This window comes from Quercus lobata, chromosome 4 (genome assembly GCF_001633185.2).
Source record: "Quercus lobata isolate SW786 chromosome 4, ValleyOak3.0 Primary Assembly, whole genome shotgun sequence".
Lineage (NCBI taxonomy): Eukaryota > Viridiplantae > Streptophyta > Magnoliopsida > Fagales > Fagaceae > Quercus > Quercus lobata.
Window position 1 is genome coordinate 76,966,898 of NC_044907.1, and position 20,310 is coordinate 76,987,207.

The window sequence follows — 20,310 nt, forward strand, 5'->3', positions numbered from 1 at the left end:
ATATTATTACATTTTACACACAAAAAACTAATGTTAAAGTTATAACCTCTCTCTCTCACTCTCTCTCTCTCTCTCTCTATATATATATATATTGTTACTTAGATGATTATAACTTTATTTGTTTGAGTAATTTCTATAAAGATACTTACACTAAAAAGAATTTGGATGACTAAAACATTTTGAGGGCATCAATTATCATTTTTATGAGGGCTATCTACAAATAAATTTAGAAAAATTATTGAATACTCCAAGAGTACTATAAATGCGTACTCCCTATTTCTACATGAATTGTAGGTCCCATCATAAATTTAATTAGCGAAATCCACAATTATGTGAGAGGGGAGAATACGCATTTATGGTACTCTAGGAGTACTTAATAATTATCCATAAATTTATACAATATGGGATCAATGAAGAATATTCTTTTGAAGAAGGGGGGGGGGGGGAGGGAAACTACAAGTCGCTCCACCATATCTACCCATAGAGATAGTGATTTGATGCATTCCTCCTATCTTTATTTTCGTTTAAATCAACATGATAACGCCAAAATGATGCTCTTAGATTTTTTTATTTATATTTTTTATAATTCAATAGTTACGATTGTGGAGGGTGATTTGAACCGTATATCTTTTAATGAGGAATACCAGGAGATGCTAACAAGTTGAGCTATAATGTGCTTTTAGATTTCTGTTCTATACTATTCCTAGAAAAATAAAAAATATATATAAATAAATAAAAGATTTTGGTTCTATACAATAAGGATTTAAGTATATATGGGTTGAGTTCAAGTTACACCTGATATAATTTTAGGCAATGTTACACCACTTAATATTTTTTAATTGAATACGAATTTTAACAAATCAACCGTTGGATTATATTATCTTCGTGCATTCTCTATTCTTGCAAAATTTCAAGACAATTAAATATCAATAGTCATGTCATCAATCAATTATTTAGATTCAAATTTTTCTAGTTTAAAATAAGGTATAAATAATGAGTTTATGGATTGAATGGTAAATAATAACTGATTGGCTTAAATATTGATATGTATGTTAAGAATATATAGAACATGTAAACTAACGGTGAAATTTTAAAAATATAATTTTAATAACAAGCCATTAGCTGGTGTAACATACATTGCTTAAAGTGTATATATATATATATAACGAAATAGGTTATGTGACTTAAGAAAACCCATTTGAAAGGGTCAACGCGCTTTGCTTCACAGTAAACAGAGACTTTTTTTTCCCCCTTGATTACCATGTTTTAGTTTTCTTTGAATGAACACATTTGCTAAAGTCAAAAAGAAGCGATTAGGACAGAAAATGGTTAAGTCCATCTCAGGATTGCCCCCCACCCCCCACCACTTCTTCATATTCATTCCATCCTATATACCCTACTTCCGACCTACATAAGCATGACGTGAATAGCCTTTCATATATAGCACCTGCACCTCCAACACAAACTTATGTAGCACCTCTAGATCTTCGTCAAATGGTGACTAAACAACAAACAATTTTCATGAAATCATGAGGTTTTTGGCTTTACTTACATGTTTTTTCCTCTATATGCTCTGTTATTCACTGAAAAAACGCGGCTTCAAGACAGAAAATGACCGAAGATTTAACAAGATTGCATTATCTTTTTTCTTTTTTTTTCCCACCAAAATGCAACTTTGAATATGACAATTCATTCCAGATTGGTGGGGGCTTCAAATTTGCCAAAGCATCAAGCACTCACTCTCAATGACATTTTACCTGTATGGAAAATAAACTTCCTCACTACGGCATGTCCACATAAAATACTGTTGTGAGTGTTTTAATCTTGTAAGCTAAGTCTTGCTAATCACCACTTTTTTATTTAGAGAAAGGTCTACCTATGTACTTGACATATATATGCGCGTGAAAGACTAAATTTCTTATCGTATTAAACTATGGGTATACTGTTTAAGAGACTGTTTTTATATAGTTAAATAATGAACGTCATATAAATAATAGGAGTGTAGAGTTAGTAAAGTACAATGAGCCTAGAGCCCGTTGGGCTTGTATCTTAGTAGCTCCTCTCAAACTCATGTAGGTGAAGTATGACTAACTTGACTTTGGAAATGAAATCATGAAAGTGGCCTGGTGGAAGAAGCTTGATAAAGATATAGTTAATTAATCTCTTGAAGAGGTAGATCGTAAGTGTAAGGTATCTTGACGTAGATGATGATGAATGAAGTGGTAATTAATCTCAATAGTCACTGTGGACAATCTTGATGGTACTTCAATTGTCACAGTGGATCTGAACTGCAATAAAACATAATCAACTTTAAGAGAATTGGCATCAGGTGTGCCTAATATTAAGGGCCTGTTTGGTATGCAAGTTCAAACAATAGTTTTCAGTGTTTAAACACTAAAAATTGAAAATTGTAGACTTCAAAAATAAAAGTGTGTTTGAGTAGGAGTTTTTTTTTTTTTTTTTTTTATATCAAGATTGTTTGAGTCACACTTCTCAATTTAGGGTGTTTAAAACATGTATTTTGAAAACTTATCCATACCAGTTTTAAGTTTTCAAGTATTGTTGCTAAATGGTCTTTTTGCAAATAAGTTAAAAATCGTGGGGTCTATTAACAAGACTAAATTCGCTTTTTTCTTTCTTTTTCTCCACAGCACCTCCACTTTTTCCTTCTCTATTCTTTTTTTCTTTCTTTTTCACTCTCCATAAATAAAATATTATTCTTTTCATCACTTAAAAAAAACACACACACAAACATACACATACTAAACACACAATTATGGTTTTTTTTTTCATATTTTAAAATATATTATTTGAAACATAGTACCAAACACATTTTTCACATTATAAGTACTTTAAACATGTGTTTTTACAACACTTTTTAAATTACAATTTTCACATCATTTTTAATAACAATACTTGAACACCACTACTAAACAGGCTCTAAATTTTTAGCATTCGACACAACAAACATCAAAAGCCACACCTCATTAGATGTGCTAAAACTCAAAATTTTTTTAGAACATGCTACAATAACCTTCTACTAGTAGAAGGGTACTGTAGTATGTTGTAAAAAAAAAAAAAAAAAAAAAAAAAAAAAAAAAAAAAAAAAATCTCATAGAAGAATACTGCAACATGTTGTAAAAAAAATTATTCTCTCCTCTCTCTCTCTTTTTTATCATGAGAATAGGGGGTTAAGAATCACACTCAACTTAAAGAGTCTACCTACGCTTTGATACCAAGTGAAAGTTTTAATTGAGGCCACTTTATTAATTATGTAGATTTAATTAATATTTATTTGATTAAATTAATTTGGTTATTACTTCATCAATTAACCACAACCACAATAAACCAAATATGAAAAATTAAAGCAAACAACACAAACAAGAGATTTGGGGATAAAATGGAAAATAGATGGAGAACCAACTCCAAAGGGAAAAACCACAATGAGAGTACCTCTACCCTATAAAGAAATCTACTATACGAAGACAAATTAATTTTACATGTAGTTCATACCCATGATTCTATAAACTCTACTCAATAGATAAACTTATGAATATAGATGTGCACCCAAATTTGCTCTCAAACCTTTGGCCACTCCACTACTTTCGGGGTATTGAGCCCATTCAATTCCCTATAGGCCTTCATCTATCCCATTATAGCTATATCTCTAGTATTCTTCAAAACACTAGCATGACCAATGATAAATGTATTCCAGGCATTGCTTTCACTATGAATAAGGTGTGTTACTTCATGCACCAACCAAACAATAAGAATTGGGTTGTAGTCAAACGCATCCTTTGCTATCTCAAGCACACCATGAATCACAACCTATTCATCTCTGAGACCTTACTTCAAGCCTTTTTTGGATTCAGATTAGGTTGAGTATGTGGATACTCGGTGCTTTATATGCCATCTTTCTGGGTAATAATCTCATTTTTTGGTCCTCCAAAAAACAACACACTGTTGCTTTCTCCTCTTAGAAAAATGTTAAGGAGTGAATAAGGAATTAACTCGTAATATGTCCACTTGAATATGGATTTAAAGTGGTGAAAATTATTGAGTCCTACAAAAGATAGGAAAGAAATAACATATGAATTTATATACTCATGGGCTGTACATTGGATTGGACTTAGGCATGTGTGGATTATGCCCCTTGTCCAATTTTTTTTTTTTTTGAGTCAGTAAGTTTGTGCACAATATTTTTTCAAATGTGTCTGTTCATTAGTGTATGTGTGTATATATATATATTCATAGCTCCTCATTCATAAAAAAATGTTTTTTAAAAAGAAACTTTCTCCTAAAGAAAAATATTTTTGTGCATAAACATAGAGAGAGAGAGAGAGGGATACATAGTTCAATTCGTTGAGCATGGATATTGTAGTGCTTCTTATCCATGCTATTAATCATTTTATCTTGGGAAACAGATGTTTGTGAGTCTCTAATCACATGCTGAATGTGTGAGGGACGAAATTTGCTTTAAGAAGATCATGTCAAACACAAGACTTAATCAATTCTGCATTATTCATTCTTCATGCATTTGGTCTATGAGTTATTTAATTATTGTACCGATTTCTTCTTATATATTGAATCTAATTTTGTTTTTGTTTATAATTACATATGTATGTTGTTCTTGTTTGCATAATCACAAAAGTAAATTATTTCTGAAATATATCCAACATCTTCTCCATTAAGCTTGAATACAAGGCCTTAATAAATACCGCCAAGGGCGGCATTACTTGTAAACTTATATATAAATTTATAAATAAATAAAAAAGATTACTTGGACCCCTAAAATAAAAATTTGAACACCTTAACCCTAAATGTTGTTTAAACACAACTAAAATAAGCTTGTATATATCCATCTTAATGTTACTTTCATAATAATTTCACAATAAAGGATAAGTGGTATAAGTTGTAACTAGTTTTTATCTGGACCCCCAACTGTCATCACTATTTTTTTTAATATTTTTTTTGCTAATACATCACTTTTTTTACCTACCTTTAATAACTTGTTACTTAGATTTTAATGTGAAGTTTTTGTGAAAGTGTTGCTTCAGTATAACTACTCCTAAAATATTAATTTTATAAGAAAAAGACAAAAAATTTGCTCCTTCATTTAAAAATATATATATAAAAAAAAAAAAAAACCCTTATCTCCAGGACTTGGCTTACTTTGTTGTTGACAACGGAATCAAGTGTTTTTCCTTATACTTTTATTCTTTATTAGCAAAGAATTATACTATTGTTACAACTAACAGATCTATATCTATATTTGTGATTCTTTCCTTATTCTCTCTCTATTTGATTAAGTTGTTTGATAAATAAACTATAGATTTCAAAATCCAAGAAGTTTTTTAGTACTTTCTCCAATTCCAAGAGAGTGGCCACATATATAGTTAAAAATCCATACACTTCAAAAACAAAAATTTATATCAGTTACTATTTGTTTTTTAGTTTCACATTTACTTCCAGTCCACTTTTAGGTATGTTACTATTTTTCTTTATCATATATTTTTATTTAATTGATATTACATACAAATATAATAATTTATATTAATTTGAAAAAAACATTTATGGTTAGTTATTTAATTTTATTTGTTTATATATTTAATAATTGTTGTCTTACCAATTTTTAAACTATTAATAACTCTTTTAAATTGTTGTATATAATATGAAAGCAGTATATACTAGAAAAAAATATTAATCATTTTATCATTTACTCGTCCTCTATGACAAATCCCTAACTCTTCGCTTCCCAAAAAAAAATCATGGAGACACCACTTAATATCGTGGCTTCAATCTTTACTATATAACCTTGGTGTGGTCGTTCCTCATGCTCCAATTCTTTTGTGTGATAATGTTGGAGCCACTTTCCTTGTTGCAAATCCACCATTTCACAAAAACACAAAATATGTGGAGATTAATTTCTTTTTTTTTCTTTTTTTTTTGGTGACAAACTTGTACGTCATGCACTTTAGGTTCGATTCATCTTGACTAAAGATCAATAGGTTGATATCATGACCAAAGGCTTCTCTCTTAACCAAGATTTATCTTCTTACCTGACAAGTCGAAGCTCTCCTCGAGAGACCCTTCATCTTGAGGGGGCGTATTAAACAACCCTAGCTTATCTTTAGTAATTAGCTCCTAAGCGTCTATTGAATTATTGTATTATATCCCTCCAAGATCTTATCTTGTGCTTTTAAATATATAGATACAATGCATATAACACTTCATCTGTGAGAGTAACAATTTATTCAAACCACTGGTTTTTCATTTTGTCTGATCATATACTATCCTTCTGGTGTTGAAATCTTGGAAGAAGGGGCCCTGAGGGCCCTAACAAAATCTAAGGTTTGCGTGCTTTTGCAAAGATACCATGGGGTGCATCAGTGCATGGAATGAGCAAAGGCTCGTTACATGTAGTCAAAGAAGAGACACCATAGCAGCAATGCTTATAAGAGAGAGAAAAAGAGAACTTATGGTTGAGTACCTAACTAATTATTATTAGGAGCAAATACGTTTATGCTTTTAATGTCACTTACATCTAATCAATCATTTCAAGTCCAAAATAATTTGAAAGAAATTTTGATTAATAAAAACAGTCGTTATCATTTTTTTCCCTCCTCTCAAACCAGATCTTGCTGTGCATCATTATGATAACAGTACCAATGCTATTAAACTGGGCCAAGCAACAATGGAGGCGCACTTATATGCCTATAATGACATCCACATAAACCATAATGAGATGGATTGCTAAAGTTTAAGCAGTTTAAGCAAGCTAAACATTTCATTATGCTGTCACATGTAATAGTTATAAAACTATATGTTTTATGACTATAAAATGTTCTTATTGGGAATCCAAGTGTCCCTTCTCTCTTTTCCATGTTTCCCTTAGCAATGTTTATTACTATTACAATAAAACCAAGTCCTTGCTGCGAATGAGAGACTTATGAATAGAAGTAAAGCAATATTGTTGAAATAATAATTTCCTTTTGTCCCCTCGTCACCCACGCTTTCTGGTACATCTTTAAGTTAAGATAATCATATGAACACTAATTTTGGGTACATGTAAAGGGCATGTGTTCCAATGAATCTGAGTGTTTTTGTGTAAGCTTTCGGTGGATGGAGACATCAGAAATGCCCATGAAACGACCTACAGACAAGCCTGCCTTGCGATTTGATAAGTTCTTGAATTGTAACCTTATGATTCATCACAACTAAGGGTCACATAAACCAAAAAGTGCAGCCCCATAGTACCTTTATTTAGCTTAGTGAGCATTCAAAAATAAAATAAAATTATTGTTAGTACACCAGGGACCACTCTGATCCAGGACCTACTTAAAATTAATGGAGATCTAGTAGTTAAAACAGCTTTGCCCATATTAATCTACAGAAAAAGTCCAAGTGTGAACGTTTCAAATCACTATAGTAAGAATATGATCTTGACTTGAGTGTTTTCTTTTTCAAGCTTTAAACTGCTTATACAGCCTCCATGATGTCACCGCTTACAAGACCATTCCGCCAAAGATCGCCAAGCAAGTACACACTTTTGCCAAAATTTCTACCAATAGAAGTTTTGAGCAATGCTTTCTTTTTAAAGATAATGTTTTTACAAATTTCTTTGGTCTTTATTGCTTGAGTTTTGCTTCCTCAAATTGTCTATATTGTCACACTTGAACCTTATTTTCTTGAAATATTTAAATTTCTTTGGAAAAACTTATCATTATAAAATGACAACAAAGATTTTATTTTATTTATTTTTGCCCACATAATCAGTGACGAAGCCCAAAGTTTATCTTTTGGGAGCGGATTTAAAATTATGATAGATATGTTTATATATTTTACATATTATGTATTGTTGAGAAAATGCTATAAACGTATTTTATAATGGAAAAAAATAATATAAGCCAATAAGTGTATCTATAAAAAATTGATAAATAGGTGTCGCGATTAGCAAAATGATTGGGTTAGTTTAATTAACTTGGGTTGATAAATAGGTTTCTTTCACACCATAGTTATCCTCATAAAAGAGGTTAATTAATGTCACTAATTAAAATGACTCTTCGAAAAAAAAAAAAAAAACTAAGTATTTGTATTCTAAAGTATACCCTACACTCTTTCTGAAAATTAAAATAATCCAATGGTGTATATATATTGCTCATAAGTAATACTAATAAGTTTATGAATTTATCTAAATAAACATAAATGGGACTTTTTAACAAAAATTGTGTACACTTGTAATGTTTATCTGTTACAATTTTTTTCATGTATGTTCTTGTATTATTTATAACATATCAAAATAGAACTTGACATTGTTTTAATCCTATCAATCATCCGTGATTTTTAAACTAAATGTTGTGACGATTTCCTTTTTGATGTACAAAAGAAAAAAATCCATTAAAATATCACCTTTCATTTTGTTGTTGTGAAATATAGTTTTGATCATTTTCTGTTAAAAATGTTAACAGAGTATATCGGAGAGCACAGATTTAACCATCCATGACACCCAGAATTAATGTTCTGACTTCTAAGATATGGAATGAGTTGGGTTTTCCAATAGACGTAACTGGTGTTGTTAACTTTGATGGCCAAAAAGTGATGAGCATCGGGAAAGGAAAGAAGAGATTGTAGTTGTTAGGAAAGATTGGATTGATGAAAAAGGAAGATGAAGGGAAGGAGGTTTGAACTACTTTGAAGTCACGAGGGTTGAAAAGGGTCTGATACAAATCAAAACTTAAAGTGGTTTTCGTTTCCAATAACTTTAGAGTCACCAGAAATTTCACAAAATTTTTTAGAACTATTGAGGTGGCTAGTGGCTAGTTGTTAATACTAAACAACAAAGTAATATCAATAATAGTCCAGATAAAAATTGGTAAAAATTTACTAATTCATCTATTGTAAAAATTGTTATATCTATAACATTACTCTTTGATTTATTTATCACTCACATAATTATGTTGAGTTTGTATGTATTTATTTATCACTCAAAAGGGATTGAGTTCAAGTTATACCTAGTATAACTTTAAATAATATAACACCATCTAATAACTTTTTACAGGATTAATAATTTGAAAATCTCACCATTTGATTATATATTCTTTATATTCTTAACATGCATACCAAATATCACGTCAGTCGTACTTTATTTACTATTTGATCCATAAACTTATATTTGATATATAATTTTAAGTTACAAATCTTTAACTTTAAATATTTGTTAGATATTGATCATTGATTATCTTGAAATTTTGTAAGCATGGAAAATATATGGAGATAATTTTGTTGAAACTCGCAACCAATAATAAAATATTAAGTAGTATAATATAGCTTAAAATTACACCAAATGTAACTTGAACACACTTGAATCCATGGAAATGGGTTCAAATTCAAGTTATACCAGGTGTAACTTTAAAGAATGTTACAATATCGAATAATTTTTTATTGGATAAATAATTTGAAAATCCAATCATTGGATTACATATTTTCTATATTCTTATCAGACATTATTTACTATTTGATTCATAAACCCATCTTTTATGCATAATTTTAAACTAAAAAAAAAACTTGCACTTTAAGGGCTTGTTTGGTTGTATTATTTAAACAACAGTTTTTGTTGTTTAAACAACATAACATGTATTTCCACAACATTTTTTACTTATACGTATTTCCATAACGCTTAAACAACATTACTAGAACAATATTACCAAACGGACCCTAAGTATTTGATCGATGGCCTAGTTATTAATTTTTTATTTTCTTGAAATTTTACAAGTAAGGAGAATATAAGAAAATAATGTAATCTAACCACAGATTTATCAAAAATCTCATAAAATAAAGAAATATTGAAATATGTAACATTGTTTAAAGTTACTTCATCAAGATCTAAGTGTCCAGTCGAATTACTTAGAAGTTTGAAACCTAGTCATTCACGGTATGTTTATGTTAAGGAATTTTTCATAGGCTTGAGGTTGAGGGGCCTTGCCCGCGGGTCTCTATCTATAGCTCGGCCACTGCTCACAGTCATGGTTCATGAATCAGACATATATATATATATAGCTAGGTCCCTACCTATCTCCATTGAACAATAACCCTATCAAATTCAAACCTTCCTGTTCAAACTACAAAGTCATGACCTTTCGGCATGCGTTGCATAACGTATGTAGTCTTCATTGCTTCATGCCTTACCGACCGCAGGATGCATGGCTAAGAGAATCCACAACATATATAATATATTACTCTTATCTCTAACCCAGAAAAGAAAAACATATCACATCAAATATTTGTTAGGAAGAGTGTTGTATTAGCTTTATATGTTTGTAATATATATAATAAGATATTCCACGAGTGAGAAAAGAAAGAAAATGAAGGGTGTGTGACTGTGTTAGTTTTGTGACAGGTTTTTTAGAGAGACTCTGCAGAATTCAAGGCAACCCCATATTGCACGAATAGAAATTTCACAAACCCTAAGATAAGAACCACGTGGGGCGGGCCACATAATTTTTGAATTAAAGAGAGTACTACTCAATCTCACACGTATACGTCGGTGTAAGTGTTTTGTAGTCACACAACTAATTCATACTATGATAATTCCATGCATATATACACGTTGCGTCAAAATTTTATTGCTATACTTCGGTGTAAGTGTGATGTAATGTCATACAACCAATTCATACTATATGATATATATTCTTCTCAAAAAAAAAAAAAAACCATACTATGATATATCCACGTGTACGCTGCATGTTATTGTTGGTAAAAGCTAGATAGAATAGAATTAAATATAATTTGATGTAATCCCATCGCCACCATTTAAGATTGGGAGAACTTTTGTCAAAAAAAAAAAAACTCGTAATTCAATTGACGTTTTCTGATTTTCTATCAAAAGTTCAAATTTTTCTTCCTTATTATCAAAGAAGTAGGGGAAAAAAAAAAGGCTAAGAGAATATTTTATATATATTTATAATTAATTTTAAATAAAGTTGGGAAGCTGACTCATGAACACATCAAAACCATCCAGAAATGCATTATTAACATGAAGTTGGCCAATGTACCAATCATGTAAATAGCAATAGACAGCTCACCAAGAATGGTAGTGGGATTTATAACAAGACAAGATATCCATTTAGGAATTTTTTTTTTTTTATAATGTGACACACAAATTTAACAACTAATTAATTTTCAAAATGTTGAAAGTTAGATTATTTGAGATAAAGTTGAAACAAAAAGTAACTTGAGACTTACAAACAGTACATAAAATAAGCAAAAATATAACTTTAATCTCACACAAAATGTCTCGAAGCAATCAATACCTTCTTATTGAAAATGAGGCTTTGTAGAATCAATAAAGTCAAGAGGCTAACTCATGAGCACATCCTCATCAAGAAAACCTTTCAGAAACACATTATTGATATCCAGTTGGTGAATGTGACAATAATGTAAACTAGCAATAGAGAGCACACTACGGAAGGTAGTGGCCTTCATAACAAGACTAAATATCTCAGAGAAATTGATGCCTTCTTGTTGATGAAAGCCCAGCCAACAATGAGATTTTTTATCTATCAATGGTACCCTTAACTTTACATTATCTACTTTCAAAACTTGCCATTGATGTGTTTTGCACAGAAAATTGGCAACATTGTGATATTAAGGAATTAAATTGCAAGTTTTGAAAGTCGATTATGTGAATTAAATAATTTAAAAGTCAAGGGAACGATTTAAAAGTAACCAAAAATTTAGAGAGCGTCAAGTGCATTTTGCAATATTATATATTTACACTTCTTTTGTTTGAACTTTTTGCAGCATATTTTATTCTAAACTTATGTAGTTGAGGTTTAAGCTGTAGATTTCCAAAGGTTAATATCTAATTATTCTCATGCAAAATTAAAATTTAAGGGAAATTACATTTTAAACATTTTTTTTTATGGGGGGTTTGGAATCAAACCCTAAAGTTTTATAACTTGCCAATTAAATCCTATACTTTAAAGGATGTTTCAAATCATATAGTTTTGTAAATTTTAAATTAAACCTCGAACTTTCAAATCCTTTTCAATTCAAATCTAAACCCGATGATTATTGACAAAGGGAAAGAAGAGAGAATTTGAATTGAAACATATTTAAAAGTTGGGTTTCACTTTTCTTTTCTTTTTTTTGGATGTTTGTTAGGTTTTCCTTAATTTGAAAACCCTTCCTAAATTATAAGAATTAAAAAGTAATTTTCCTTAATGCACCACTGAAGTGAAAATCAGCTTCCTTTAGCTAACTAGTAAATTAATATCATTAATTAGAACATGATTGAAAATTTTCATCGAGACATCAGCTTTATTTGGATCCTCGAAGCCAAAAAAAAAATCACTCTTTTCAGCATTCTTTTTGGTGGGAGTATACATGGTTGCTTGACTTTTTGATCTAAAAACTAAACTCCCTTTTTTTTAAGGTCAAATACAGGTTTGTTTGGTCATGGTCAACATGCATCTACCCTTAGCATGAATAAATTATGTCAGGTTGGTACATAGGTGTGGCTTAGGCTCTGACGAAAAGAGCTCTAAGTAAGAATAGCACGTGTTTGTTCAATCAATAAGTGTTGTTCAAAGTTCAAAGTCTAATAATGGCACATGCATGAATTTCAAAAATTTGGAAAAAAAAAAAAAATGTTAACAGTAATACGTTACGCTAATCACAATCAATTTAATATTTCAATAATTAAATTGTGAAAACAATTTATAAAATTTATTGTGTGTGTAGTATTATTGTTGTTCAAATTTTAAAATTGATAATAATAATAATAATAAGAGATATCTCGAATGTATTTATGTATAGTGTATACTGCTCTTTTCTTTTAAACTTTTTTCCACGTTCTTATATTATATTACTTTGGTATTGCTTCTTCAATTTGTCCTATATTTAGAATTTTCTATTTAATTATTACAATCTACAGTTCAGATTTTGTTTTAGTTACTCTTTGTCTCTCTTTCCAATTCAACCAGGGAATGCCTTTCTGACTAAAATGATAATCTTAATTAACACACTATCATCCCATAACTATACACATATAGCCTCACAGTTACAGAGTCCCATACAAGGACAACTTACTACAGCTTTAGGCTAGCTAGTTTAAGTTTTTAAGGGGGCAAGTTATAATTCTTTAAGGGAGGCCAAATATAATTATTTTAGGCTTAAATAGTAAAATCTTAAAAATATATACATATATATATATATATATACTATTTAATTTTAGGAAAATTAGGGAGCATCTCCCCCCAGTCTACACCTGGGTTTGACTCATATTATGTGTTGATATGTATGTAATAAATATATTTATATAAAATTGATGTTGGATTATGTAAAATATATATCAAATTTTTATTTGTGAAATATAAATAGAACATTTTTGTAATAAAAATAAAAGAGAATTTTTTTAACAATACAAACTTGGTTAATCTGATTTTTATAACTTGATAAACAAAAATCGTTATATTTAATTAATTCTAATAATATAATTTCAACTATAATTTAGTAATTCATTATTAATTTAGATTTGTGAAAGGGTAATAAAAATTTAATTTTAGTGTTTACTATATATAGAAAAATAATAACTTAATCAAGCAGCTTATAAACAAGTTTGAACTTGTTCAAAATAAAAATGAACCAAACTTAAACTTGTAATCTAGTTTGGTGGTATTCAAAATAAAATTTCATTAATTATAAACTTTTAATACTAAAATAAAATCCTACATATCTGTCAGGGTTTGTACTAAATGCAATGGTGTTGGCTTTTGCTTATAAAATTTAAGAAAATTGAAACTCTGCCTTGTGATAAAATGACATTTGCCAATTTTCTTTTAAAATTAGATTGGCAGTCATGTGTCGAACATTTAAAAACGTTTAACACACAAATTCGAAGGAAAGCAGGATGATATCATTATGGAAAAATAATAACTAAGATTTTTTCTTTAACAATACAAACTTGGTTAATCTAATTTTTATAACTTCATAAAAAAATCGTTATATTTAATTAACTCTAATAACATAATTTCAACTATAATTTAGTAATTCATTATTAATATAGATTTATGAAAGGGTAAAAAAAATTTAATTTTGGTGTTTACTATATATGGAAAAATATATTTGGTATAAAAATTAGATTTATGAATTCTAATTTCTAATTCCATTTTTCATAAATCTAATTTTTATTAGATTTATGAACGTTTTTCTTTTAAAAACTTTTATACTAAGATGCATGCTCCAAAAGAAAAGAAAAAGGACAACATTAGTGGAAAGGAAAAGTTTGGTTTTGGAACATGGGCTACCAAATGTATAATATATATATATATATATATTTATTGTGCTGTATAGAAAAAGGGGTCTCCGGTGTAGACTCATTGACTCCACATCACATGACAGCAATTAATGGTATTACCCATTAACACTATGGTATTACCCATTAATTAATAACGACAAAAAAATTTGTTAATTGAGCTAAATAGAATTCACTAAAATATGTTAACTTAATAAGGAAAGATCATTATAGATTAGATGTCAAAAGTTATATTAATCACACACTCTTATTATTATTAATATTTAATGTAATTTTGCACTTTTTATATATATAAATATATATATATATACCCAATATTTATATTATCTTTAGTTTCGAAAGGTGAATTATATAATTCATTTTCTCAACAACAACAAAAATCCCCTAATTTGTAACCTAAAATTTATTCGCGGAGGCTGATATCTATCCAGATTTTGAACAAAAGTTGACATTGAGAATTCATGATTCCTTAAAAAACGATAAAATGAAAATACAAAACAATCAATCTAGTGCCATCCAACTTCAAATCAATACATCTCAAGTATTTCTTTCTTCTTCTTCTTTTTTTTTTTTTTTTTAAAAAAAAAAAAATCAAAATATACACCCTAAGCTATATATGCGTGTTACACTGTGGGCAACCGTTTTGCCCCTATGATTGACCTAGGGTTGGTATTCAATCAGTTTCAAGTTTCAACCTCACTAAGTCTTAAATCAAACCAACCACTAATTATGCTTAAGTATTTGATCATGAGGAAGCTTAAATATGATTTGAGAGATGAGAGAGGAGAGTTTGAATGAAAGGATTATAATTAACATGCACCGACGAAATTGAAAATATTATAAGTCAAATCCATCAATTTCCAGATATATCTCACTGCAACTACTAGAAAAGAAAGGGTGGTTGAGACCTATATAAGATTATGAAGTATCCCTTCATCACTCTAACAATCTTTTCTTTTTAATTACATATTAACGTAAACAGAGGATAAAAAGTTTAACGTCATATTCATTCACAGTTAATCTTCTCATAATTAATATGATTTTATTTAGTATTTCTTATGTTGGGTAATTTAGACTCCTGTTGCAAAACAATTAACCAAATTTATGTGGGAGTTGTTCAGTTTTGGTAAATTCAGGTCACAAACCAATATCACTAAATTAACCAAGTGCAGAAAAAAAATAACACATGATATATGTTTACAAAAGAGAAAACGCTAATGGATAAAACTGTTACCAGGTTTACCACCATCCCTCAAGGAAATATATCCACCATATAGAAATAAATTTTTATAGTAATATTAACCTTAATTCTACAACTACATCAAATAATACTTATTAACATGTTCGCACATTAACATGTTCACACGTAACTCCAAATTCTTGTACTCTTTTACCACGAACCATGTTCACACAAACACCTTGTCCCGTGACCATAAGAACTTTCTTAAAAATTCTCTTTGCAGCAATTTTTGTGAAATTTGAGTGCAACAACTTCACCTTGATCACCGGTTTTGACAATGTGGGAGAATTTGTTGGGAAATTTTGACCCCAATCAATTTTTATCAATCACTCAACTCAACGTGATTAATTATACAAATTATGCATTGGTTCAATTTAGGTTGTGACGGGTGCAACCATTTAACAAAATCTAAAATGCAGCAAAAAGTAAATTTGAACATAGCAAATATGGTTACAATGGGAAAACCCTAACAAGAAAAACCCATCATAATAGAATGGAAGTACAACAACACACAAATGTTACCTGATCTTAGGTACTACTACTTATAGTAGGACTTACTCACGTAACCACATGCAACTCCAACCTAATTAGACTCCTTTACGACCTCATAAATCTCTTCGAAGCACAAATATCCAATTCGTGCCTTACTTCACTATCAACTCTTTGATCCTAGTACTGTTACCTACTGTAGAACTTACTTATGTGACCACACGCAATTCCAACTTAATTGGATTGTTCTACCTTGTGAATCTCTTCAGTGCAAGAATATCAAATTCATGTTTGACTTCACAACATTAACTCTTTGATGCACTAGTCTTGGTGCAATGTCTTCATTGGAAAATTTCCTGATATTTAATGAATTTTGAAAAGGTTTCTCAGTATAGAATTCATGGCACACAGTCGCTGCATCAATGATCTCAAACTTTCACATGTTCACCATATGTCTATGAAGACCTAATAAGGCTTTAAATACGTTCAAGAACCCTAGTGCATGGATTCGTAGGTCACTTAGTCATCTTAGGTCACAACATTAGAAAACTAAAAACACGAAACTTGATTGGTCGAGTGGAGTTGAGCTTCCAATCGAAGTTAATTGAAGCTTGATCATTCAAGCTGCAATTGAGCTTGTAGTCGAGGCAACAATACCTTCAGCTTTTAAGCAGTTTCTTAAGTTGTTTTCTAGTGTCTTCAATGTAGATCTTCAACCACTATCTAGATTCTGGAGACTAACAACTTATAACTCAAGTAGAATCAAAATAAGTTTTGGATACAGATTATATAAACCCGAGGAGCACAATACACAGCTCCCCAAAACTTCAACTTTGTTGTTTTGTATTACTCCTTTTATACTCTAGCAATTAGGGCTTGAAATAGAAATTAAAATACTCACCTTAATTGAATTCTAAATCCACGGTTCTCAATCAATCATCAGGTGTCAAGCTAAGTGTCGAGCAGTCAAAAACTTCAATCTTCTTGAGTTGTTCCGCACATAAGTCTTGGTCATCAAATACTCTTAAAAACTCATTTTAGACAACTTTTATTCAAGATTTCTCAACCTATACAACATGGACTTAACATCCATATTATTAATATTTTGGAACCAAATTCTTTCTACGTTGTATAATTTTATATTTATGTTAGAATATATTATGAAATAATTAAAAAATTTAACTATTGTTATATCTAAAATCTTGAATAAGAGGATTCTTTTTCAAGGATTATTATTCCTTAACATGGACATCTATCTGTCTTATATTTTATAGTTTATCATGTTTGTGTTTCCCCAAAAAAAAAAAAAAAAAAAAAAAAATCTTACGACTATTACTTATAACAATAAAAACTTATATTTATCTTAAAATATATTATGAAATAATAATTTAAACTATATTTATATCTAAAATATTGAATAAGAGGATTCTTTTTCAAGTATTAATATTCCTTAACATGGATTGAATTAAGTAAAAATCTCAAACTCTACACTTCTTCCAATATATCTTAAATGGGTACGAAATTTTGAATAATGGACGTCTCTGTTGAAAGCATTATGAAGTAATAAGTTAACATAAAGGTCATTATTAGCATCTCAAATCCTCATTGAATATATCAAATCTCCTTCTTTCTTTTTTTTCTTTTTTTTTTTTTCTTGGAAGGCTTATTCCTTCTTCCCCCTTTTTATTTTTTACAAGAATCACTTCAAATTGATTTTTTTTTTTTAATTCTTTAATTTAACTGAAAGATGTCCGTATAACCTTTATTTTTGTATCCAAAATATTATAGATTGATAAATTATTTGATTGAAAGTTGTAAAGAATTTAAAACTCAGATAAATAATATTTATTTCATATAGCTCTATGATTAATTATTAAATATAAAAAAAAGCTTACCGTATTTCTAGAGCTAGTGTTGAAGAAGTTACTGCTGTGTTTTTCTATCAGGGTAACATATTATGATTCAGCATGTGAACATGTCTCGTACTTTAGTTAGATTATTTCATTTTCTGTCCATAAATTGAAACATTCTGAAGATCTTATAAATCAATGATGCGGTAAATTGAACCTAAGATCTCTAAATTTATAGCTTATATCAACCTATAGCGGCCGCCTGAATATAACCGGTGGGGTTGAAAGAGTTTGAAATTGTGAGATAAGTATGATTCTATTTCTATGTCTCTTACTACAATATTCGTAACGAAGTAATAGACTTCTAGCTACCTTTATGTAAGTCTCACCACTAGCAGTTTCCTATTTTATTTGTATTCGCGACAAGGGGACCATATCTAAAGTTTTGTAAACCAATGAAAACACACCAATTCGTCTGTTTCATTTCAATAATTTTCTCAATCATACTTCGTTTGGATCAAACACGCACGTCCAGTTACACGTGCAAGTTGCTAGCTTATTCAGGTGTAATTTGATCAAGTTTTTTAATTTCGTTTGGTTAATTTTGCAAACATTACTTGACTACTTTTTGAACTCAAGTCTCCAAGATTTAAGTTTCAATGTGAAAAACTCGAGTCTCTTAAACTCAAGTTCCACTAGAAACTTTAAAAATATATTTATCATCTCATGATTTTCTTTATAAAACTCGAGTTTTAGTGGTCACATAACTAATACGTTTGCAAAATTAACTTTATGAGCAAAAAAAATCTCCACTATTGTATGTCAGGAACTTACCCAGAAGCTTCGGTCAATAAAGACAACAAGAAAGCTTATATACCTCGTGGTGACCACACTTATAGATGCAGATATGTTTATAATTTGATCCATCAAAAGTGTTCTATATTACTTTTAAAAATTTGGTATATTATGGGTCTAATCAATGTATTGTAGGAATCTTATTTGTTAATAACCATTGCAAATGACTGTGACAATTAATTTTATGGGTAAAAATTAAAGAATTAAAAATCTTAAACACCTTTTAAAGTAGTGCACGATAGCGGTGGAAATTAAAGCGTGGAACTTAAATAAAAACATTTCGTGTCAAAGCACTCGCTCTCATTGATGTTACCTGCCTACCAAAAAATCATTCAATATATATATCAATGAGGTCACCAAGCATATATGATATTCATTTGCCTAAAATTTTCCACTAATCACAGCGTTAGTTCATGTGTTGCATTTGTAATAAGTTTGATTCCCATCTTATCATGCATATCTAATCGCTTGGATTATAGTACAGGGGTTTTAATTGGCTTTAAATATTGATCACATATTATCCTTGTCCAATTGTATCTAAAGCTCCTAGCAGGATCTTACAATGGGTCACTAAAATATTTGAAAAAAACATAAAATAATTCTAAAACTAATTATAATTTAATTGGATGATATAGCTACAGAATCAAGCTAAGCAACAAATAACCATCAGCTTATACATCTCTCCCATCTTAATCCCATATGGCGAAAAGGATTCCAAGCAATTAAACTAATATAGTATTAAGGATGAAATTAAAAGATTAAAATTTACGTAGTAATAAATTTAATTTTTATCGCCACATTTTTATTTTAAGTTATCCTACAAAGTTTACGTATCAATTCTGGTCAAGCTAATTGAGATATAAGTATAAGCCGCCCACTTACATTTACATAATGAAACTACATTTTTTTTTTTTTTTTAGTGTGCTTTATTTTCTTGTGATTCTTATGTATTTTGTTCTTATTTTGGGCTGTCAAGGTTAGTGTCTGAATGAAATTAGGGTTTGTAAACTACTCAACCAAGAATTAACACTGATGACGTTTATTTTATAGTGATAGATTTAGATTAATTCTAAATTTGTTGGAATGTAGTGGCAATGGCACAAACTGCAAATTATATATGAAAAAAAAAAAAATAAATACTGCAAATTTTAGGTATTGTTCTTTTTTATTAGTTAAAAACTTAGTAGGTATGGAGAAATTTTTCACTACAGTATAGTAGTAATGGTACTAATATAATAAGAAAACAATAAGAAAACAAAAAAGGAATTTGCACTTCCATAAAGCAGGTTCCTTTGTATCCATTGTATTTCGGAGATTAGCATACTCGGCATTCGCTGCTAAATAGGAGAAGGAATTAAAATTCATTATGAACAGTCTAGACCATAAGCTCTTTATAATAATAATTTTACGATTTTTAGTGTTGGCTAAAGTTATATGACATAAAATTCTTTGTAATGAAAGTTTTCATTGTAATTGTTATTCAAGTTCATCTGTAATCATTTGGTGCAAGTGAGGTTGAAATTAGAAGAAAGTTGTTCACTATGTATTATTATAAGAATTCG